This window comes from Scylla paramamosain, chromosome 16 (assembly GCF_035594125.1).
Source record: "Scylla paramamosain isolate STU-SP2022 chromosome 16, ASM3559412v1, whole genome shotgun sequence".
Taxonomy (NCBI): domain Eukaryota; kingdom Metazoa; phylum Arthropoda; class Malacostraca; order Decapoda; family Portunidae; genus Scylla; species Scylla paramamosain.
The window spans coordinates 9,039,734-9,063,740 of NC_087166.1; the positions used below are offsets into that span (position 1 = coordinate 9,039,734).

The 24,007-nt window shown below is 44.3% G+C and overlaps 1 long non-coding RNA gene across 2 annotated transcripts in view; it reads left to right on the plus strand.

Moving 5' to 3' along the window:
* Positions 1–2,201: 2,201 nt before the first annotated feature.
* The window catches only part of LOC135107974 (uncharacterized), a 98,288-nt gene continuing 76,482 nt past the window's right edge, over positions 2,202–24,007 (plus strand). For both annotated transcript variants that reach the window (XR_010272077.1, XR_010272078.1), the window contains exon 1: positions 2,202–2,542. This is a non-coding gene — a long non-coding RNA (uncharacterized LOC135107974). The remainder of the gene's footprint in view (positions 2,543–24,007) is intronic.

Below are 24,007 nucleotides of genomic sequence, written 5' to 3' on the forward strand. Positions count from 1 at the left end.
GTGCGAGAGGGAGGAGGAGGAGCAGGGGGAGGAAGAGGAGGTCAGGCTATGTACGTGTGTGTTAGGACAGCTCAGGTCATTGCAAGCTGGTGGTGGTGGTGGTGGTAGACTTCATATTACTCGGTCGTGCAGTGGTCGTAGTGGTGGTGGTAGTGGTGGTGGTGGTGATGGTGGTGGGAAGTGACCATTTGTAAACCGGCGAGTGAGTTCGGATATTGAGTCAGTTTAATATCCGGATCCCATGGCGAGGCGAAGCGAACTCGTACAGTATACCGGACCGAAGGAGAAACAAGAAGAAGCAGTAACAAGATGAAAGGATATAAAGAAAGAAAAAGAGAGAGAGAGAGAGAGAGAGAGAGAGAGAGAGAGAGAGAGAGAGAGAGAGAGAGAGAGAGAGAGAGAGAGAGAGAGAGAGAGAGAGAGAAACGGGAAACAAACACGTCTTATTCCTATTTTTAGCATGGAATTACCTCAAACTGCGTGAAGTAACAGTAAGATTCCAGGATTCCCAGTTTTCCTTTCTCTGTGTGATCGAATTGTTTCTTGGATGGCCACCACGCGGCGCTCGTCTCTGTGATGGTGCTGTGAGATTCTCGAAGGGCGCGCGGTGGGTTCACGGCTCCTTCCTTCCCTGCAGCGTCGGGAGCCACTGAGGAGACACTTTTGGCCAGCTGGCGGCACCTCTACCCTCCTGAGGTTTGGGAATGGCCACAATGGTCTTATAATACGACGAAGACGCTGAAGGTGCAATGTGAATACTGGGGATTTCCTGGAGAGAGAGAGAGAGAGAGAGAGAGAGAGAGAGAGAGAGAGAGAGAGAGAGAGAGAGAGAGAGAGAGAGAGAGAGAAGCTTAGCGTATTTATTTGATCGCTTTTTTTTTTTTTTTTTTTGCTCTCCATCTTGATACTAAATCGATCTTTCCTTTCCACGTTTGTTTCGTTTGTGTTTATTTTTGTCCATTGTGGGTAATGGTATGCATGGGTTTGATGTCCTGCCTTGTGTGTGTGTGTGTGTGTGTGTGTGTCAGAAGAGGCTCAGCATCTGCCGCCAGCACCTCAGCACGTCAGCACCACCCTGGCTGCGCTCAAACCGTAATTTTCTTATGCCTAAAATTTGTAAATGGGATTACTGAGAAGACTTTCCCAGGTAATCGCCTTATTATTAATTAGCTGCAGGTGCGAGGGCGGCGAGGGAGGTGGCCTGAAATTACAACGCAGACGACCCGGAATCTAATTTTTCAAGCTTAATTTTCCCTCGCTGTGCCTTACATGGAAGGCTAAAGCTGCCCCGCAAAGTTCGTTTCGACGCACTTCATCACTGCGCCATGATGGACTGCGCCAATACACGACACTAATGGTCTGTTTACCGCGATTTATTGGCGCGGATCCCCTGCCAGGCCTGCGAGGCTCATGTTCAACTTCCTCCTCTGTCTTGACCTTCATCGGAACTCAGGGGAGACAGGGAACATAGCATTGCCTATGATGCGTGTTTGTACGAAGCGTAGCACGAGTCATGTCATAGATTCTCAGTTTGCCTCATAGATTCTCAGACGTGAAGGAATATCAAAGTTGTGTCATAGACTCTCAGAGGTGAAGGGAAATCTGAGTAAGAGTCTCCATTATTGTGTTTATGCTTGTTTTGGAGTGAGGTGGACTGATAGTTTGAGTGGCGATCGGAGGGGGGTTAAAAAGAGGGGAGAGACGATGAGAGGATGGGTGGGAATAGGGAGAGAAGGGACAGGATAGAGAGGGGAGGGAGGAGGTGAAAGAGGAGGATAAGGTGAAGGTGGGCGATAGGGCGAGGGAGGGAGGGGAAGGGTGGAGGACTGGGGAAATAAAGTAGGAAGGAGAATGATATGGGGAGGAAGGGAGTGGGGGATGAAGGAGGATAGAGCAAGAGAGGGAAGAGGAAGGTGGAAGATAGAACAAATAGGGAGGGTGGGAGGAGGAAGGGGGAAAGGCGCAGGGAGGACAAGGAAGGAAGGAGGGAAAGCGGGAGAGAATGGCATGGTATTTGATGTAGCATTTCATAATTCACTACCTTCAAATTGCAAAATATATTACAACACTGGGCATTTCACCATCAAGGCCGCCTGAGGTTACAGAGAGACGAGTGGGCGTGAAATGACGGAGGGAATTATAATGTAACATGGCAATGAACGACTGTATTACTCCGCCAACAGAAAACGTGACGTCAGGGGTGGACAAGTGCGGCGGGTAGCAGGAGTATTGCTGACGATTTGAAAGGTAGTACCAGTGTGCGGTGCCTCGTGTGTTCGGTGATGCGAAGTGCGTGGGTATGGTGATTGTGTGTGGCTTTGGTGACATGTAGCGGGTGAAAAGGAGTACATAAATACCCAGAATAGCGAAATGTCTTAGTATTTATGCCTTCTGGATCAACTTGGTGGCAAGACGTGTTCCTGGACTGTGTGTCGCAGCTTGAAGACAAGGCACGGGAAGAAAGGCAACTTATTCATGCAGTCTGGGTCAGTTGCAAGGTGTTGAGGAAGACCTGACTCCATGTTACCACCAACTAAACAAGGTAATTTTCGTTGTGAAGTGACAATTTAGACGCGTCGTGAATGTGACGATAAAACAGCTTATTTACTATTATAAACACATTCGTATTGTTATGCTATTTTTTATATACTGTTACTATTACTGTTATTACTCTATTGGGCACGGATTATTGTAGAGGTGAAATACAGTGTTACGATTACTTGAATTTATTTTTTCCACGTTAATAGATCGTTACATTCTTAAATCGTTCAGTTTCCCCCGCGCTAACAAGTCTCTCCCTCTTTCCTTCCCTCCCTTCTCCTAACCACCCCTCATTCCCCCTCCCTCCGACCCTCACTCCCTCTTCTTTCTTCATCTATCAGCCAATCCTCCACCCATCCTTCCTGTCTCCCTTCCAATGATATAGTACATGCATATTCACCCCAATACCCACTAATGACGTGTGAGAAGGTTAAGTTACGTATCTTCCTTAATTAGCACGTCTTGTTTAATTTAGCGTTTTTTTTTTTTTTTTTACTTTGGCAGTTTACTCTGATTCAGTTTTTGGTGTTCTGAGTAACTCGCAAGAAGGGAAGATGCTGGAGACTTTTGGAGGGGCTAGACCGGCTATTTCAGTCTCCCTAACCTTGAGCCGAGTCTCACTGGAGGAGGAGTTGTACCACTGACCTTGGCGGGAATAAAACTAACCACCTCCTACTCTGTTTTTTGTTGTTTTTGCTCTTTTTCTTGTCCCTGCCCTTGTCCTTGTATTTATCGCCTCTCCCTCCCTCCCTCTTTCCCTCCTCCTCATCCTCCTCCTCCTCTTCCCCCTCTTCTTAACTTCTCTTTTCCAGTTTTTCTACTCTATTCTTTGCTTCACCCTAACTTGAATTTAACGACTGCAGACTACTCGTATATCATCCCTCCTATTTATCCTTCCTTTTTTCTTACCTTCTTTTCCTCCTCCTCCTCCTTCCTTCCTATCTTCCTTCCTTCCTTCCTTCCTTCCTTCCTTCCTTCTCTCCTTTCTTCTTCCTTCCTACTCTTTATCCTTCCTTCGTTCTTTCTCTTCCTTCCTTCCTTCCTTCTTTCTCTCCCTTCCTTCCTTCTCTTTAATATCCTTCCTTTTCCACCATCAGAAAAGAAAGAAAACGGAAACCCTCCCAACTTCTCCCTCTTCTTTCCTTCCTTCTCTCCCTTCTTTCCTCCAACTTCCTTTCCTTCTCCATCATCACAAGAATTGAAAAAAAGGAACATAGACTTTCCTCCCGTTCCTTCCTTCCTTCCTTCCTTCCTTCCTTCCTTCCTTCCTTCCTTCCTTCCTTCCCTCCCTCCCTCCCTCCCTCCCTTCAATCCTCTTTCCTTTCTACCATCACTAGAATAAAAAAAGTAAATGAAAAATGGAGGAAAGGGGTCAGAGGAGGAAAATGGACTCCCCAACTACCTCTGATTCAGTTTTTGGTGTTCTGAGTAACTCGCAAGAAGGGAAGATGCAGGAGACTTTTGGAGGGGCTAGACCGGCTATTTCAGTCTCCCTAACCTTGAGCCGAGTCTCACTGGGGAGGTGTATCTTGTGCTGTTTTGCAAGGACTGGTGTTTATGTCCGCTGAATGTTAGGTCTCGTCTTCTTTTGGTTTTTGAAAGGTGTTGTGTTTTTTTAGTTTCGTCTGGCTATTGTGTTCTCTAGTACGTGTTGTGCATTGGAAGTTTTGATGTTGTTTTTCGTCCTCACGTACTGATAGTGTTGTTACATTGTATTGCGTTACGTTGTGCTGTGTTCCTTCAGTTTATTTGAGTGTGTGTTTCGCTTCTGTGTTTTCTGCCCTTGTATGGCGAGCCTTGGAAGTTTTGGTTTCCCGTAAAGGTCTTCGTTGTGCCCTTGGGATGGTGTGGAGTCTTGCAGTGTTGGTGTGCGTAAATATGTTACTTGGGAAAACCTTGACAACTATTGCTGCAAGTCGATTGGTGTGATATTTAAGCCCAGCACACCTCTGAATACATAAATAACGCACTTACCGTAATTGTCTTGCTTCTATGTTGCACTTGTGGATTCAAGGGAACGCGTTTAACTTTTTTACAGACTTTACTTAATACTCTCTTACTTCCTTCTTTTACTTCCTTCTTCATTTATTCATTCTTATCTCACATTTTTCCGTCTTCTTACGTGCTAGTGAATCTTGTGTTACAACAGTTGGGTTGGTTGTAGCGAGCTTTCCGCTTTACGAAGACCACAATATCTTAATAAAAAGTCTAGATGGTCCGGAATCAAAACCCAAAACCAACGTACTCACTAAAATCTAAAAAGTAAATGAATAAAAAGTTGGAGCAGTAGTTGTAAAGGAACATCGTGAACACCGTGACTTTTATGTACGAATATCAAGGTCTGCAAAACTAAATTGGTTCACACTTCACATTCTCCTCCTGCTATTAACTTTTTAGCAGCGTCATATTGAGCGGCCTGTCTCCCCGTCACTCTTGTTCTCTTGTCCAGACTCCTTAACACTGAAAAACATTTATGATTGGTTTCCGTATTTTGTATATTGTTATATATAAATGTGTTTTATATTAACCTCTGTTTGCATATACAACCGGTTACTGTATACGTATAATATTTCTTTATTCGACTTTTCTTTCTTGTGTGTGTGATCCTGCTCCTCCTTTATTGCTTCTAACGCTTTTTGTTGTATATTTCTTCTTTTGTGCCTTTAATGTTTCGTTTTAGCATATAAAAAAGTCATTTTATCTGCCATTCTTTCTTTTTTAAATGTCCAACAAGCCTTTCATGACTTCCCCTTTCGGTCTTTTTCATAGCTGAGTTCTTTTTTTTTTTTTTCTCTGCCTCATCCCAGTTTTCTATATTCTCTTTCTGTTCATTTTTAATCTTCTATTTTCATTGTCCTGCTAGTTTTCTCTTGTTTCTCTCCTTGTTATATATTTTCTTTATTTTAATTTCAACACAAAACTTCTTTTTCTATATTAACTTGTTTTATTCTGATCCTTCTCTTTCATTGAGTTTTCGCTCAATTCTCTCTCTCTCTCTCTCTCTCTCTCTCTCTCTCTCCTCTCTCTCTCTCTCTCTCTCTCTCTCTCTCTCTCCTCTCTCTCTCTCTCTCTCTCTCATAGTTTTTTTTCACTTCCAACTTTTTTTCCTTTTAATCCTTTTCTTTCTCATTGTTTAATCAGAAATTTTTGAAGTTTTCTTCGTTCCGCTTTTTAATTCTCATTATTTTTACTTTTCTCAATTCTAACGCTCATTTTTTTTTACTATGTTCACTTTTTTTCAATTTTATTTTCATTCTAATCCTCTTCAGTTTTCTTCTATTTTCTTATAGTTTCTTTCTTTTTTTCATTTCCTGTCCTTTATTTTCGTTTTTCATCATATTTTTTTTTCAGGATCTCTGTTTTCCTCCTTCATTCTCTAATATCTTTCCATGTTTTTCACTTCCAACACTCACTTTTTAAAAATAATCTCCTACTTTCCCCTGTCAATTTGCTTCCCTTCCCACATCTTTCTGTAATAGCTATGTCTTTTTTTTTCATTCCCTCGGGCACTCTAAATGGTCTTACGCTATCTCTTTGTCATTCAGCGCCTTTCATTCCCAATCCCTGTTATTGTGTGTGTTTTTATGGCAAGAGTTCAAAAAAGTCTCGTCGGGAAGCAAGAGTCAGTCAGGACGAGTATTGGCCCCGCAGCTCTCCGACCCAGACTACGGCTATGTATGTAATAAAAGTGCGTCAAAAGAGCAAGGGTAATATTTGTTCGCGCCATTAAGGATTAAGGCCATTCACTCTGCTTATGGCGCACAGTAACCATAGAGACGAGACTAGGAGGGAAAAAAGAGAAGGTTATTGAAGTTGCTTATGTAAAATATTTGTATGATAGTGTTGCTTTCAAGGGGATTATTTATTCTGGCTATGAACAGCTCTTGAGAAATGTTAGTGTGTGTGTGTGTGTGTGTGTGTGTGTGTGTTTCTTTTTTAGGTGAGACGTAGTTTTTTTTTTTTTTTCTTCTTTCACTCTCCAGCATTTAGTTCGTGATTTATTTATTTTATTATTTTGAGTCATGCGGGAAAGTTGGAATATTTAAAATGAGGGAGAGATTTAAATACTTCTCTCTGCGTTTTTGAGATTCTCTGGCGCGGCCTCGGCACTCCTCCTCCTCCTCCTCCTCTTCCTCTTCCTCTTCATCCTCCTTCACCACCACCTCCTTCATATCAGAACCACTTTGAAGATTTTTCACCTCCAGTCACAGGAGGTCATTTTTCAAGTGTATATTCCGAGAAGCATGCACTTCATTGGCACTATTTGTTTATTTATTTTATTTCTTTCTCCTTTGAATTTGTACACAACTTTCCTGCGTTTTTATGTTCCTCCCGCGTTTGGATTTGCACTTATCTTCGTTTTTCTCGCCGTGATTTGTATCCTTGTCTTTTTTATTTATTTATTTTTTTTTTTTCATCTCTTTCTCGGGTTTAGAATTTTGCATATCTTCCTCGCACTTTCTCATCTCTCATCAGACTCATTCCCTCCACCTCATCGCCTTATCCCATCCCACCTCTCATTACCCCAACACCACACCTCGACTCACTCTACACCTCATCTCAAAACTACCTTTCCACACTACAACCCAGCTCACTCCTCACCACCACTCCACCTCACACCCTCACTCTATCCTCACCATTCCTACCACTGCTAATTCCAATACCACTCCTTACTCTACTCCACATCTCACCCCAACAACATCCCAGCCTTTACCATCGCTAGTCACCCATTAAGCCCCCACCCCACCCAGCCTTGCGTCTCCCCCAACCTCCCCACACTTCATCCGCTGCTTCCCACCACACCCGCGCCGCGCCCTCTCTCATAAATGAGGCCCCAGCCCTGCCATGCATCAGAGGCGAGCCAGCAGACACGCACCTTCTAATTACCATACATGTTGCTACATTTTGCCCGACCCCCCAAACTAATTAAACTGTCTCGTGTACACCACGACACAAATGAACGAAATATCCTAAATTTCTGGCGAGTTTTGGTCTCATGAAATATTTAATCGCTTCTAATTCCTGAAATTTTATTCCGCATTATATGACCACAGGCCAGCAAGTGAACAAATGCGTGGATTGGTAGCTCGTGTTGTGTCTGCGTCCACCGGAATTCCACCACTGAGCGAAAGTAAACAAAAAAGTGCTGTGTGTAACTGTTAACCTTGAGAATTATCGCGTTAAAAACCTTAGAAACTATCGGGTAGTACTTGTCATATTAAGTTTGTGTTATCGCCCTAAAAAGTCTTAGAAACTAGCGGGAAGCGTTTGTCATATTGAGCTTGTGTCTGGATGGTCTTGTCTCAGGATGAATCATCGTAAATTTCACCAGGAAGCAAAACTACCAAAAAAAAAAAAAAAAGTAAACGTGATCGACATGGAAGCATCACCTCAGAGGTCAGACAGACTCGGAAAGCAGTGGTTGTTTAGGCTTGTTATCTTTATCGCTTGCCATTACACGAGGAAACAAAACCTGGCTAATAGCGTGGAGTGAAATTGTAACCGTGGGGAAATGCGTCGCTTCCGAGGTACGAAAAACTGTCGAAAAAACACTAGTCTGTTCTGGCTGGGGACGTGTCAGCTTCCTTGGGATTAGTCGTAGGCACTGGGAAGTCCAACAGGGTGCGAAAGTAACCGAAAGCGTAATATGAAACTATGTGCTGGAGGATTACTGTCCCGCCTGCCTTCCCCCCACAAAAAAAAAAAAAAATGTTTGGAAATACGTGCAGGATCGCGCTTGTTCTTCCTCCCCTTAGTGAATCGTGAGAACTGACCATTACACCAAGTATTAAAACTACACATTTATAGGAACGTCACTTACAAAAAATATATAGAAATTAAAATTACACACTACTGATTGATATAAACTTTTAGATCAATATTTTGCTTATACTCTTCATGTAAAACTGACCAAAGTGGAATGAATATGTAACCTTGAAGATCGTCACCACAGGCGGCTTCAGATACTGCCGGGAAACAGCTATCTGTGCCATCTTCTTCGGGACATTCTAAATGCAGCTTTTTAATAACGGCAAACTGGACAGTATCCCCTCATTTTTACGTATCCTATGATTCTTCTTAATACTTAATGTGAAAAAGAAAAACTAGTCCATGAGATAGATGTGGAATAATTATCACTCTAAATGGTCTTGTAAATTTTCAAACACTCGCTGTGGAAACTGCAGCGACGAAGAGAAATGGAGAATGTCGGAACAAAACAGCAACCTTCAGAATTACTGCACCAAAAAAAAAACTCCTAAAGAAACACAAACATACAAACATTTACCGGCGCCCAGGAAAAGGTGTTGGAGCTCTGAAGCCACGAAGTAAAAAGAATCCGTGATATTTATGACTACACCGCTACTCATTGTGGGCTGGAATGTTTGCTGCCTTTACAGTCCACGTCCTAAAATTCGTTTTCTTTACGACCCACCGCCCAGATTCCCTCTCGCCGCCCGTTGCGTAACTATAAGACACGACCCAGTCTCCCCCTTACGGTGACTGATGGTGGGGTGATTCTCAGCTGGAACTTTTCATACGGCGCTGGGGAGAGAGGCGTCACGGGCCGAGCGAGGGAGTGAGGAAGGGAGAGAAGGAGCAAGGAGAAAAGAAAGTAGGTAGTGGAAGAAAGGTTTAGTGTGTGAGAAGAAAGGGAGTGACTGAAAAAGGAGAAAAATGGGTCTTCAGGGAGTGAAATAGAAAGGAAGGATAAGAAATAGCGGCGGTTACTACATTACATCAACTCACTCTGGGATTCTGACACACACACACACACACACACACACACACACACACACACACACACACACACACACACACACACACACACACACACACACACACACACAGTTGATGATACTCCTTTATCCCCTGTAATACTAAGTTGCATGAGACCTAGCAGGTGTGTTGGGGGTGATAGGTGTGTTGGGGGGCAGGTGTGTGTGCTGGAGGGCCGGGGAAGTGAGAGCTGAGGGAGGGAATTGTTAAGAGGGAACGTCAGGAGGAAGATGGTGAGCGCTGCAGGAGGTGTAGATGAGGGTGGGGAGGGAACAGGTGTGGGAATAATCCATGCTGGTGTAGGGGGAGGCCTGGTGGGGGTGCTGGGATGAGACAGGTGTGTGAGGAGGCGACGTATGAAGTGTTGTAGGGAAATTAATTAGTGAAATAATTAACAACGGTTAATCCTGCGTCAGAATGATGAAGGCACACGCCACTGAATAATTGAAAACCTGAAGTGAAATAAAGTGAATTATCAATAGAAAAGAAAAAAAATATATATTAGAACGTCTATTAATTAAAATCTTAAGGAAAAAAACATTCTTGAGAACCTTGAAAACAGGACGCCAGTAAATTTGAACGAAAAGAACGCGAGAGGAAGGAAGTAAGGAAAGAGGAGGGGAGGGAGAGGGAAGGAAGGAGAGCTGGAACGAGGAGAGAGGAGGGAGAAGGGGGAACCGAGATAATAGAGCGGAGAGGAAAAGGAAGTGAAACAGGACATTTGGTTTAATTTCCTGAGGGTAACAATGGGTCAGCAGGAGGGGCAGAGGTGATCCTGCGCCAGGGTTGGTGGGGGGGAGCCTCCAGATGAGCCTCACGTTAAACAAGGGCTTCAGGACGTTATGTGAAAGGCTCGGGCTTAATTCCAAGTGTTTAGGCTTCGTTCCCGAGCTTCCAATGGTTGTTCGGGTGAAAGGTGAACGTCATTGCTACTGGAATTGTACACAGAAATTCAATTAAATTTAAAGAGAAATGGAGATGGAGGAGGGAAGGGGAGTCACTGGGGAAACAAGGACCGGATCTATACTTATCTCGCTTCATCTGCATAATTAACGTTTTATTTATATGTAATGGATGATGATGGAGAGATTCGTGTTGTGATGCTGCCGCCTTTCTCTCTCAGAGGGGCGAGTGTTGGAAGCTGTCTCGGTCTCCTGGTCCTCACCTTTATTTGCGACACTCAGGGCACGGGTATTCTGTCTCGCGTCGCCCGTACGAGGCTTAATGACTTATTGTTCCTGCCGAGTGTTGATTAAACGAAGGGGATTAGATTCTCTTCCTCCTCCTCCTCCTCCTCCTCCTCCTCCTCCTCATTTTTTTAAGTGAAATATTATTATTATCAATGCCGCACTCCTAAGAACTCTAAGCAATATTTTACATATGTACATTGGTTCTACTTTAAGTAAAGAATATATCCCAGTTATCACAAAAATTTTTTAATTGAAAATTTTTCACTTTTTCTTAACTAAGTTCTGGAATTGTACAAAAAAATGAAAACTTTCAGTAATTAGAAAGTTTCCCTCTAAGGTTATAGATAATTGAATCATGAATAGTAGGATAAGAATGTTGATATGAGAAGTATATATCAATCAAAAAGCGTGTTTTTCTTAAATGACTTCATTTAGATCCCGTAGCTAGGATACGCGGTTCTTCCCCCTCCTCCTCCCCCTTCTCCTCCTCTTCCTCCTCCTCCTCCTTTGTTACCTCATTTCTCTCAGTGTATATTAGACATTATAGTCTCCACAAACAGCACAATAGGAACGAACTATAAGGATGTTTGTTATTCATTTATATTCCTTTTGTTTTCCTCCTCCTCCTTCCTCTCCTCCTCCTCCTCCTCCTCCTCCTCCTTTTCCTCCTCCTCCTCCTCCTCCTCCTCCTCCTACTCCAAGTAAGGCCTTAAATATTTGTTCTCCTTTTGTGTTAATTTGTGATCGTTTATGTTCTCTACCACTACTTTTGCTCCTCCTCTCTTCCTTTACTCCACTTTCCTCCTCCTCCTCCTCCTCCTCCTCCTGCAGCTACTCTTCCAAAACGCCCAGCCTCCCGAAATCCCGCTGTGGGTCTCTTTATGCAGCAGCTGTGCACGCGGAGAGAAAAGAATTATGAGATGCAAACTTTTCCAAGCTCCAATTTGCAATTTGGCCCAATAACCGGTAATATTTTCTTTTCCATCAACCGGAGACTCGCCGCCGATCCAACTGGTGACCAACAGGCGAGCCAGCTATCGAGCGAGCCTACGTATATATATTTTTCCACTCACTGCTATTTTTTTTCTTTTTCTTTGACATCACAAGGCCGCACCTGCGTGGAAGTATTTAATGCAGCCCCGACTAATTCGCTGGCAAAGTTGCATATTTGTATTGTTTTCAATTTTATCTTCCGCCCTTGGGTCATTAGAGAACTTGATGATACAGAGCCGCGCCAGGGAGGGAGAGTAAGGGGGAGAGAGGGTGAGGGTGAGAGGGGGGTGCAAAGGGATGGTGAGGGAGCGGAGGGAGAATAAGTGAGAGACATGACTGGGCGAGCAGTAAAGGGTGGAAGTGAGAGGTAACGAGGGGCTGTGAGAGGCAGGGGTGAGAGGAGCGATTAGGTGCCGGACCGAGTGAGGGAGAAGTGATTAAAAGCAGAGAGAGAGAGAGAGAGAGAGAGAGAGACAGAGAGAGAGAGAGAGAGAGAGAGAGAGAGAGAGAGAGAGAGAGAGAGAGAGAGAGACAGAGACAGAGACAGACAGAGACAGATAGAGATAGAGAGAGATGCACAAAAACGACTAGAAATAGAAACAAGAGTGAGTGAAGGACAAGGAAAGAGAAAAGCAATTAGACGCAATAACTGACAGAGAAACAATTTAAGGACACAGGACAGACCTAGGCCGCGGAGGAATGGAGTGTTCGACATGAACGAATAAGGGTAACTGCTAAGCTCGAGTACATGTCTCAATGAATACAAAAAGGGACACAGTTGACACTCGCCAAGAATATCACTGTGTCCATGATTTCTACCTCTCTTGCTCTCATAGTTTGTCTCAAAAAATATCTGAGGAAAAATCGTGTTGGGTTATATTTTTTTCATGACTTTTTTGTGATTTTCTGACCCATTGCTTGTTCTTTTTTTCCTCTCTGGCTCTCTCTCATCTCTCTCTCTCTCTCTCTCTCACTCTCTCTCTCTCTCTCTCTCTCTCTCTCTCTCTCTCTCTCTCTCTCTCTCTCTCTCTTTGTGTGGTTTAACACTTCTCTTGTTTTTCCTCCTCCTCCTCCTCCTCCTCCTCCTCCTCCTCCTCCTCCCTCGCTCAAGGTTAATGGATTTCAGATAGATACCAAGATGGAGTTATTTTAATTTTCTATATTGTTTTTCTTCTTGTTTTCTTCCCAATTTTTTCTCCCTACTTGCAAGAACGAGACGATGATGATGGTGGTGGTGATGATGATGGTGGTGGTACACACACACACACACACACACACACACACACACACACACACACACACACACACACACACACACACACACAACACACACACACACACACACACACACACACACACACACACACACACACACACACACACACACACACACACACACACACACACACACACACACACCACACGGAATGCAACGATTCTTGTCTCTCTTACTCGAAAGTGTGTGTGTGTGTGTGTGTTACTGAAATTGTTTTTTTTTTTTTTTGCGCCTGCTACTACAAACGAAATAAAATGCTACATAGAAAAACTTCTTAACCAACGCACTTATTTTCAGCATCATATTCCTCGTCTATCTGCTACACGATTAAGAAGAATTAAACTCAACTTGAGATAAAGAGAATCCCGTCCCCACTAATTCATTAACAGCATTGGCAAAGGATGACACAAGCAGGAGAGTTTCAAGGCCTCTGCAGACCTGAATTAGATCACCTTTATTATTTTTTCCTTCTCCTTTAAATAAGAGACAATTACCGGGTTATTTTTTTCTTCTTTAATCTGTTTCTTTTTGTCCTTGGGTGTCCATCGTACATAGAAAACAAGGACTAGTCATGAAATTAGACTAAGTTAACTATTGTAACTACCATAATATCTACTATCGTAATTAACTATAACTATATATTATAAACCTAGGATTATTACTGCATATCATAACTATATCATAACCTTCACACACAACTACCGACTTAACCTAACGTAAACATAACATCCACACACAACTGCCTATATCTAACGTAAACTCACCAGACATAACCTAACCTAACCTCACCTCACCTCACCTCACCTCACCTCACCTCACCTCACCTCACCTCACCTCCACACAACCACCCACCACTTGAAGACTCTCAGACCGCCCTTGAGTCTCGCCAACCAGCAGGACACCATTCACACCTCACCACCAGCTGCTTCACTCCCCAACAGCACCCCCCAACACTCCCCACACCCATTCCCTGGACACTCATACACCTCTCTCCTCCCTTCATACAGTCCTCACCTCACACTCGCCGTCACTTACACCCTCGAGGGACGCAACGCCACGCCTAGGCCACGCAACGCCTCCCAGTGACACGCATTCCACGCATCCCCAGCATAGCCTTCCGACGCCAGACACGTTCAGTAGCCAAGGACGCTCCGTGATTTCTTGGTGTAAACGTGAAAGTGACACACACACACACACACACACACACACACACACACACACACAGAAATTTTATATTCCTTGGAGGGTTTAAGAAGCTAGAGGTAAAATTTAGTGTAGGAAGTGTAGCGGAGTTTGAATGTACAGTATAAATTGACGGAAATAGTGTTAGCGATACTTGGGCTTGTTTAGAGGCGAAAATAATGCACACTGGTTTCCTTTTGCTAATTTGCTCCAGTCCAGGGAAGGTGAAAGAATAAGGATGTGATATTTAGTGGAGAAATGAACTTCCGCCTGACTAAGTATAAGAAGGAAAAATTAATAAAAATGTAAAAGATCCGACTCGCGAAGCTGATACAGAAGCTTTTCCCTTTAATATCTTACACTTATTCATGCCGTTCAAGAGAAGCAAAAGGCAAAGTTGACTGTTACAGCAAGTCAACCGCCGCTTATGGGAGTATAAATGCACACGATGACAGAAATGCCCTAAATCTGGTACTGGAGTCAGCGAGGCAAGGGAGGAAGGTCGAGTCAGTGGCGCGGAGAGGTTTTCCATCACCATCATTCTGTGGAGTGTGAAATGGATAAAATCATCGGTAACGAGGTGGACGAGATGGAGGAGGGAGTCTGTCTTCTGCGAGGTGATTTAGAATGCCGTCTCAAGGGATGAGTGTTCGGGGAGGGAGAAGAGGACAGAAGGATGCGGCACCTTCCTCACGTGGCCATAAGTTTTTCACAAGAACTCCGATCCGATCCAATATCTGGGAATACTGGACGGCAGGCGGTGGCGGTGACTGTTATAGTGGCCGCGTCGCCCTAACCTCCGCCGCCCGCACCCCCGACTGGTCAAGGAATATTATTGGATATTTCATTGGACTTCGCATCAGTCAAGAAATCTAAAAAAAATGTAAAGAAATAGATGGCTTTTTTTTTCACTTTTCTTCTTGAATATTGAATGGAAATATACTGGCATAGCGCTTGCTGGGGCTGAAGGCTAGGGGCTGAAGACTGGGGAGGGAGACAAGGGGCTGGAAGCTGTGTGGCAGGCTGAGGGGAAGCTGGACTGCCGCCCGGTGAGGGGAGAGGCAGCCTGGCCGGAAGAGTGGCGGAGGTAAACGAAAACAGAATAATATTGACAACTGAGAGACGAGATAGACAATATTTTCTGAACTCTGGTGATTCTGAGTTGAGTTCCTCCATTCCTTTCACGTGGGGTAGCGCTAGGCCGCGTCTGGCCGCCTCCACTACGCCACAGAAGTGCTCGTTATTCTGGGAAACAGGTATTGAGCGTGAGTGAGAGGTAGGCGCGCTAGTGTGCGGCGCGGAGTGGCTGCCGGCCAGCAGCGGTGCCACGAGGCGAGGCTAAGAATGCTCGTGCAACTGTGCTGGGGCTGTCACCTGCCATGAGGCCAAGACACACAAGTCATGGAACACACAAGAAAGATCTATAATTATAATTATAGATCTTTTTGGTGTGTTGAGTGTGTGTGTGTGTGATATATATATATATATATATATATATATATATATATATATATATATATATATATATATATATATATATATATATATATATATATATATATATATGGTGTGTCATAGTCGATCCAAAAGTTTTATCCATATATACTCGTGTGTGTGTGTGTGTGTGTGTGTGTGTGTATATATATATACACACACACACACACACACACACACACACACACACACACACACACACACGAGTATATATGGATAAAACTTTTGGATCGACTATGACACACCAACCTTAGGGAATCCATTAAACAAATTGGTTCCATTACAAAAACTCTCCCCCAAATAAACTCGTTCCTGGTTGCTCTTTTTTATGGAACCACGTAATGAAATTTCTTTTGGTTCAGGCAAAAAAGTTATTCCCGCAACAAACACAGTAACAATGCTGTGGCGGGCGTCGCTCCCAGGGCGGCGCAGAGGGCGGCATCCTCCCACTGAACGACGTACTCGTAAATGGAGGGACATTAAGATTCGGGACTTTAGTGAGAGGCGCGGCAGCTGGGACGAGAAAGGGGAGGGAAGGAGGAGGAGGAGGGAGAGGAAGAGGAACTGGAGGGAAAACACGACAGCGACAGGTACGCCCAACTCTAGGAAATTCAAACCAGACCAACACTGTGGCTGAAAATGAAGTGGAGAGCTGAAGCTTCCTCTGCAAAATAACTAGCCACGCGGACCTCTAAAAACGACCGTATAAGCGTGCACCTTTCCCATCTCTACCCGCGCCCTCGCCTCCCCCACCCCCATCCTGGCCCTCCGGCACTCGCATGACCCAGCTGTGCAATACCATTTTAGGTCTATGGAAACCTGCACGGGAGTATTTTTGGATGAAATGTGGGTTAGGGAGTGGCGGCTCTGTGCGGGAGGGACGTGCGCTCGCTCATCAGCAGTGCCGGTACTTAGTTCTTGGTGAGGGAGTTCTATGAGTGCCTCTGCCTGGCGATGTGGTGCTGGAAGAACGAGGGAGAGGAGAAAGGAGGTGCATTAAGATGGTGAGCAAGAATGAATGAATGAAAGATACAGAAAAAAAAGTGAAAGAAAGACAGAAGAAGAAATTAACGAGAAAGATGACGATGGTAAAGAAAACAGTGATTGACTGATGTCACTACCACCACAATAAGGTCACATGCTGAAAAGAAAACCAAAAGGAAGTTGGGATACAAGAAAAAGAGAGAGAGAGAGAGAGAGAGAGAGAGAGAGAGAGAACAGGAAACTAATGTAAACTTGGAAAAAGAGGATTAAGAACTCAGAACCCAGAAAACATAAGACTATCAGCTGTAATCTTCATAGTTGTAATCGTTTCATCTTATCTCGACCAATTTTAACAAGCCATAGGGACTTTCCAGGATGTTTTCGTGATTCTGGTGATAATTATAAAAAGGATCTTACGGTGTCGGTAGGAAAAAAAACAGGTATGGGAACCTCTGTAATCATCTCTGTAGCCTCTAAAAACCAGTATTTGAAAGAGAGAGAGAGAGATGGATGTTAGACATTTTTAGGGTGTTTTCGTGGTTCTAGTGAAAGTTTAACAAGAATTATACACTACCGATGGGAAAAAACGCCCATAGGAACCTGTATAATTATCTCTGTAGCCTTGGAACAGCACTTGAGAAAGAAACATAAAGCTTTAGGGAAAACGATACACTTTTTATGCCTTTATCAAAATATAAATTCTACATCCTAATCCCACCCACACGAGCACGGAGACGAGTCCAATTTAACAAACTCATAAAGAATAATTACACACGCATCACTTGTCACTTGTCAGGCCACTTAGTACCAGCATATTCATAGGCGGTAATTCATGTGTCGTGGAAGCGGAGAGTCATATGCGTACATTATACAGGAAAAGGTAAAGTTTGTTTTTAATATGCAAGGGCCTGATGGACGGATGGGGCTTAGTAATGCATAAAAGAGAGGAGATGGAGTAGGAAGGACCCCGTAAAGAAATACAAAGGAAGAACAAGCAACCGCAGCTCTGATGGTCTTTACGAGGCTGTTCTTTTTTAGTGAGAGAAATAGGATAGTATAGATGAAGGCTTCTCCCCACCAACATGAAGCAAGGAAGAGAAGAGGAGGAAACTATCTAATATGCAATGGAAGGAGTAGAATAGCATAGATGAAGGCTTCTCCCCACCAACATGAAGTAGGGAACATCATGAGAATCCATAAGAAAATTGGAAGATGAGCTAGAGAGAGAGAAAACAAAAGAACGTTACGAAAAGAAATAAAAATAAAAAAGTACATGGAGCACTAAAATCACTAAAAAGAGAGAAAAGAATAACATCAATGTGTTTTGACTAGATCATAATGGAAAAGACTTAGTAAAAAGATGAGAGCGAGGAGGTTGTAGATAGAACATTGTGGAAAAAACACTGAAAAACAAGAAAGAGTAAATAAAAACAAAAAATAGTGGACCATTGTGAAAAAAAAGCTTCCACATTCTCATCCACTTTTTTATTCAGTCTCAGCAGCGTCACTCTTTTCACGTGAGAAAATAATAACGCACCGTAGTGTACCGAGAGAGAGAGAGAGAGAGAGAGAGAGAGAGAGAGAGAGAGAGAGAGAGAGAGAGAGAGAGAGAGAGAGAGAGAGAGAGAGAGAGAGAGAGAGGAGAGAGAGAGAGAGAGAGAGAGAGAGTAAAGTTGCATGTGGAGTTTAAATATTTTCTTGTGCAGAGAGAGAGAGAGAGAGAGAGAGAGAGAGAGAGAGAGGGAGAGGGAGAGTAGCGAGAGAATGTCGGAGAAAAAGGAGTGTTATATATTATGGCAAAAGCTCTCTACCTTCGAAATATAATGTGACATGAGTTGCAGGGAGGAGTGCACTCTCTTGTCGTGGTGGAAGTGGCAGCGACCTCCACTCCTCCATCCTCCTCCATCCTCCTCCACCCTGCCACCCACGACCCTGGGTATGCGCCACCTTCACTCACCTCACTGCAGCCTCTCACTCTCGTTTCTCCCTCTCTAGCTTTCTCTCTCTCTATACCTTATACGCGCCCCTCGCACACCTAACTGTTTCCTTTAATACCGCCCTACCGCCCTTCACCCTCGCTCCGGGCCGCCCAATCTTCCTTCTTTCCATCCTCCATCCTCGTCCTCCCTCGTCTATCGCTTCTGTAATCTCCAAAATTCCTCTTAGATGACTCAGCGGCCTCGCCTCCTCCCTCAGTGAAACACGGAGCTGAGCTGTAAAGTAAAGGTGTGGAAAGTGTGGAGGGTTTGGAAGAGTTTTTACCGTATAGATGAGAGGTCTGGACGAGGACGGGAGTTTACCTGTACTTGTTTAGTGTGTATGTGTGTGTGAGACCTCCCCATCCTGAATACCACTCCTTGTTTCTACCCAAGTGCCTCCATTATACACCATCACAATGCATGTTCGTATAGAAAAGACAACATTTCAGTTTCCCATTTTCTTCCACGCGACTACCGCCACACCGCTAGCCTCCAAAACGCCACGCCACCACAAAGACCCACAATGCCACCCGCCACACGGCCACATATCCCCCGGCGCGGCGTCCGGTGCGTTGAGGCGAGGCGGGGAGGACTCAGGAACCCCAGGAACCCGAGAACAATATCGCTGTAGAAACTCTCGCTGTGGGCAGGAAGCCGAACGTCGAGGGAAGGAAACAGAGTATTTCCCTGAAGCGGCTTTTAGAGACCTACGATAAAATATTGTGACGGAGACGAGGACACAGGAGGAAAGGGGTGACGGATGCTCCATTGTGTGTCGGTGATTATGGTACTTCTTTACCCTCTTAAGGTTTGTGACGCCACGGAAAGTTAAGAATTTACTATATTATTAAAAGTTTTCTACTCAGAGTAGGCGGCAGGCGGCGGTGGGTGGGCGGGAGGAGCTGCAGCAATATGAAAAAAGTAGGAGTGAAGAGCTAAGGCCTGCGTGGGCACTTTGCGTAACCAGAGCAGGGATGAATGTGTCCTTGCGTGGCTGGAATACACAGACAGACCTCCATTGCCACACATACTAGAGAGAGAGAGAGAAAGAGAGAGAGAGAGAGAGAGGGGGAGAGAGATGAAGAACCTTACCACCTTAGTCGTCACCACACTCCCTCACAAATAACAACATTGAGTGAGCGGCGTCGCGTCTCGGAAACTTCGGAAACTTGGTAAACTTCGCAAAACTCCCTCAGCGGAAGACCCCGTGGCGCAACTGGGGAGCGTCTCCTGCCAAGTTTGTATATACATCCTCGCTGGGTCGCTGGAGGAGGATGAGGAGGAGGAGGAGAAGCATACGGTGGTGTTAGTGGCGGCTGGGTACACGGTAACTGCTTTTCCTGACAATACGCGAAACAGTCCCTAGCCGCCAGCCATTGTCAGCGCCTCCGCCAGCGACTCCGCGTACAAGGTCGTGAGGGCAATGCCGCGGAAATATCCCCAATGGAAGCTGACAGTAATGGCGGCTCGCGTGTCCAGACCAGGGTCCTGCCATCGTCGAAAAGGAAGAATTACGAAAAAGGACACTATAACATTTACGCTCATTTCCGCGACTCTGACGGCAGTAATTAGCACAGGAAGTGACACGGGTTTATAGCAGATGTGTGTGTGTGTGTGTGTGCGTCTGTGTGTGTGTGTGTGTGTGTGTGTGTGTGTGTGTGTGTGTGTGTGTGTGTGTTAATTAAATATTCATTTCAGTATATATTATTGATATGATCACAAACACCGCATTAAAATTATCTTGACAAAGGAGAAGATGGCAACGATAAGGGTGATTCAGAGAGAGAGAGAGAGAGAGAGAGAGAGAGAGAGAGAGAGAGAGAGAGAGAGAGAGAGAGAAAGCGTACGTATAAACGAAGGGAGGTGACACCAAAAAACAAAACTACAAATTCGACAAACATATAAATTAAAATGCATGTCAAAACTGATTGTATTGTTTGGACCGGTATTCCTTTTAAAAGCGATTTTATTACACAGAAAGCACCAAAAATAAATAAACAATAATAGAAAAAAAAGAAAAAACCCTACCGAACACGTCATTTTGTATTCGGAAATCATAACTCTAACAACAACAACAACAACAACAACAACAACAACAACAACAACAACAACAACAACAACAAACGTGCATACCATATTACTTACCCTCATCTTTACCACCACACACACACACACACACACACACACACACACACACACACACACACACACACACACACATACTTACCCGTCACAACAACAACAAAAACAAACAACAGCAGCAACAACAACAACAACGAAAAACACACACACATACACACCTTTCCCTCCACCAGTTTCCTAGATACATACACCTACACACGCCCATATGTATACCTCCCCTCCCTTTAGCCCATGAATACTGAGGCAGGTTAAGCTAAAACATCAAACTATTTAACAGTGAGCTGGCTTGTCTCCCGCTCCTCGCTAATACCTCTCCCTATATGTTTCAATAAATCCGATCAATTAAATGCGATACTGCCATTCCCTGTCGCTCACACTCGTTCACTCGCTCGCTCGCTCTATCATGGCAGCGTGGACCGGGTCGCTACTTACGCTTACTGGCATAATTGTGGGTGGAAAAAAAAAAGGGGGGAAAAATGGTATGTATATTATGGTCTGGTTGGTTGAGTTATTAGTGCTGCGTCACCTTGCCTCGCTTACCAGTTGTCGCCTGCTCTCACTTTTTCTATCGTTTTTCTTTCTTTTTTTTTTTTTTTTCGCCGTCGTCGTTGTTGCTGTGATTTCTCCTCATTTTGCGTTGCGTTGCGTTTGTTTGTTTGTTTGTTTTTCGTTCTCTTGTGTTTCCGTTCGTGTCTTGTTCTCACCTGCTCTAGTTTTCCTCGCACCGTTTTACTTTTTTTTTTTCACCTCTTTAATCGTTGTAATTATCCTCATTATCCTCGCATTCTCCTCCACCTGTTCTCTGTTCTTCTCTTCGCATGCTCTTCGTTCTCATCCTCATCATTTTATTTCTCTGCCCTACATATGCTCTATTTTTATCTTTTTTCATCTATTACTGTGCCACTCATTCTCTTAAATTTCCCCTCTCCTCTATTTATCCTCTTCTACATCATACTCACCCTGATTTCCAGAGTGTTCTTGTCTGTCCTCTAGAGACGATGACAGTGACGAAGACGGGGGGGAGTTTTACTAACACGCACTGACTAGAAAACTAAAACACACAGCTATATTATAATACCTATCACTACCATAATTAAATCACCAGGTAATCCTCAAAGATAACAGACAGGTGAGGAAACTACAAACATAATCACCTAAACCTAATCACAACTAGCAATTAACGTGTGTGTTTCCGTGTGTCAGTGTGCCTCGTGCCGCGGGAATGAGGTGCGGTGCCAATGTTGCCGCTCCACTGAGAAGCAACTCGACTTATGCCGCCTTGTTTGAGGGATATGCACCCTGGAGCTGATATCTGGCAACGCTGGCAACTTTTTCTTTCATTACTGCAACCTGCCACCACCACCACCACCACCACCAGTACTACCACCAGCTATTCCCACTGCCCCCCGTCCCCACACCCACTACTATTTGCAACCCGCACTACCACTATTACTACCATCACCATTTTACTGCGTCACAAAAAAAACCCTGGTGGGATGAAGGTCCATAACACTCGTACTAAAAAAACTGAAACACCGCCCACTGACCAATCGGTAAATATTTACTGGCCGCTGTTCATGTTTCGCTGTAAGTCAATATTCGTCGCGTCCATTGAGTGCGTCGGTCGGGTGGTCGGTCGGTGGCTGGCGGCGGTATGTGTTCGGTTAATTTCAGTTCGGTTCGGGTTCGGTTTCCAGTTCGGTTAGGTTCCGGTGGCTGAGGGTCATCATTCATTTACTGCCTCCTAACTTGGCATTAACCGAATCACGCTAGATCATGGAAATTGAGTCAAGTTTATGAAGTCAAGTTGATTTTGGGCTGCGCTTCTCACACCCGTCTGCCTGCTCTCCTCCCTCCTCCCTCATCTGTTTTGCATCTTCCATTCCTCCCTTGCCTTTTTTACTTTTCCTCTTTTCCTCCTATCCTTGCCTTTCTCAGGTATTTTTTCCTCTTACCATCATCATCTCTTTCCATTCTCATCTTATTTTCTCCCTGCTGCACTTCTATTTCTTTTTTTCTTGCTGTTCCTGCCTTTCCTAGATATTTTCTCTTCCCATCATCATCTCTATCCGTCTTCTGGCTGGTTTCTCTTTATTGTATTTTCTATCTCATTTTTTCCCTCTTGCTGTCCCTGTTCTCCGATTCTTTTCCCTTATTCTCTTGTTCTTTTTCCATTTCTTTTGCTTTCTCTCTCTCTTTCTCGTGTTCCTATCTCTTTTATTTTCATTTTCTTTGCCTTACCTCGTCTACATTGCCTTTACATTCCTTTTCTCCTCCATTTATCTTCCTATTTCTCTTCCTATTCTCCCTATCACTTTTCTGCTGTACATGCTTTCCCTCCTTTCTCTATCCCTCCCAATACCTTTCATGTTCTCTCCCTGTCACTTCTGTTTATACTTCTTCTCTCGCCTTCCTTTTTTCATTCCCCTCTTCCCTCTGTGACCTTCCCATGCTTCTCCTTCCCTTCTCTCGCCTTCCTTTTTTCATTCCCCTCTTCCCTCTGTGACCTTCCCATGCTTCTCCTTCCCTTCTCTCGTCTCTCTCTCCCTCAAACCTCCCTCCCTTCTCCTGTCTTCCCTCTCCCCACTTCTCCCCACATTCCCTCTCTCACTAAACACAAAAACCTTCAACCGATCCCAGCAGAACTGTGGAAGTTTAATCGGACATGTAAAATGTTTTTATATTGCTCAGTGTCATGTTTTACTGACGCCCTGCACAGCCACACACATGCCCTTTGTGTCATGCACGTTATGAGGTCATGCACACGCGCGTGGACTAACACACACACACACACACACACACACACACACACACACACATACACAGGAAGAGAGAGAGAGAAAGAGAGAATTTAACTAGTGCTCTCTCTCTCTCTCTCTCCTCTCTCTCACTCTCTCTCTCCTCTCTCTCTCTCTCTCTCTCCTCTCTCTCTCTCCTCTCTCTCTCTCTCTCTCTCTAATCTAGTAATTTTCTCTGCTACCGTCTGCTGCTGCCGCCGCTGTGCAAGTTGAAGAAATAACAGGCATTTCACAATCTTTCCCTCCTGTCTTCAGTACGGTTAAGAGCTTGCATCATTTCAGAGAGAGAGAGAGAGAGAGAGAGAGAGAGAGAGAGAGAGAGAGAGAGAGAGAGAGAGAGAGAGAGAGGGAGAAGAATGAAAGTGTAATACCATTGTTGACATCCCATTTTTCGTATCCCTAATCCCTAAGCTTGTTTACCTAATATATTTACCTGCCTGCTTCTACCTGCTCCTATTCACCTGAGTTTCGGGTTCAGTGCGTAATGGTTCTGCTAAAGTTTCGTGGCGTAATTTTTTAATGTTAATTTGCTCGTATGAACACTTGTTTTCTTTGTCTATGCCTGTCTCTTGGTTCATTCTCTCTCTCTCTCTCTCGCTCTCTCTCTCTCTCTCTCTCTCTCTCTCTCTCTCTCTCTCTCTCTCTCTCTCT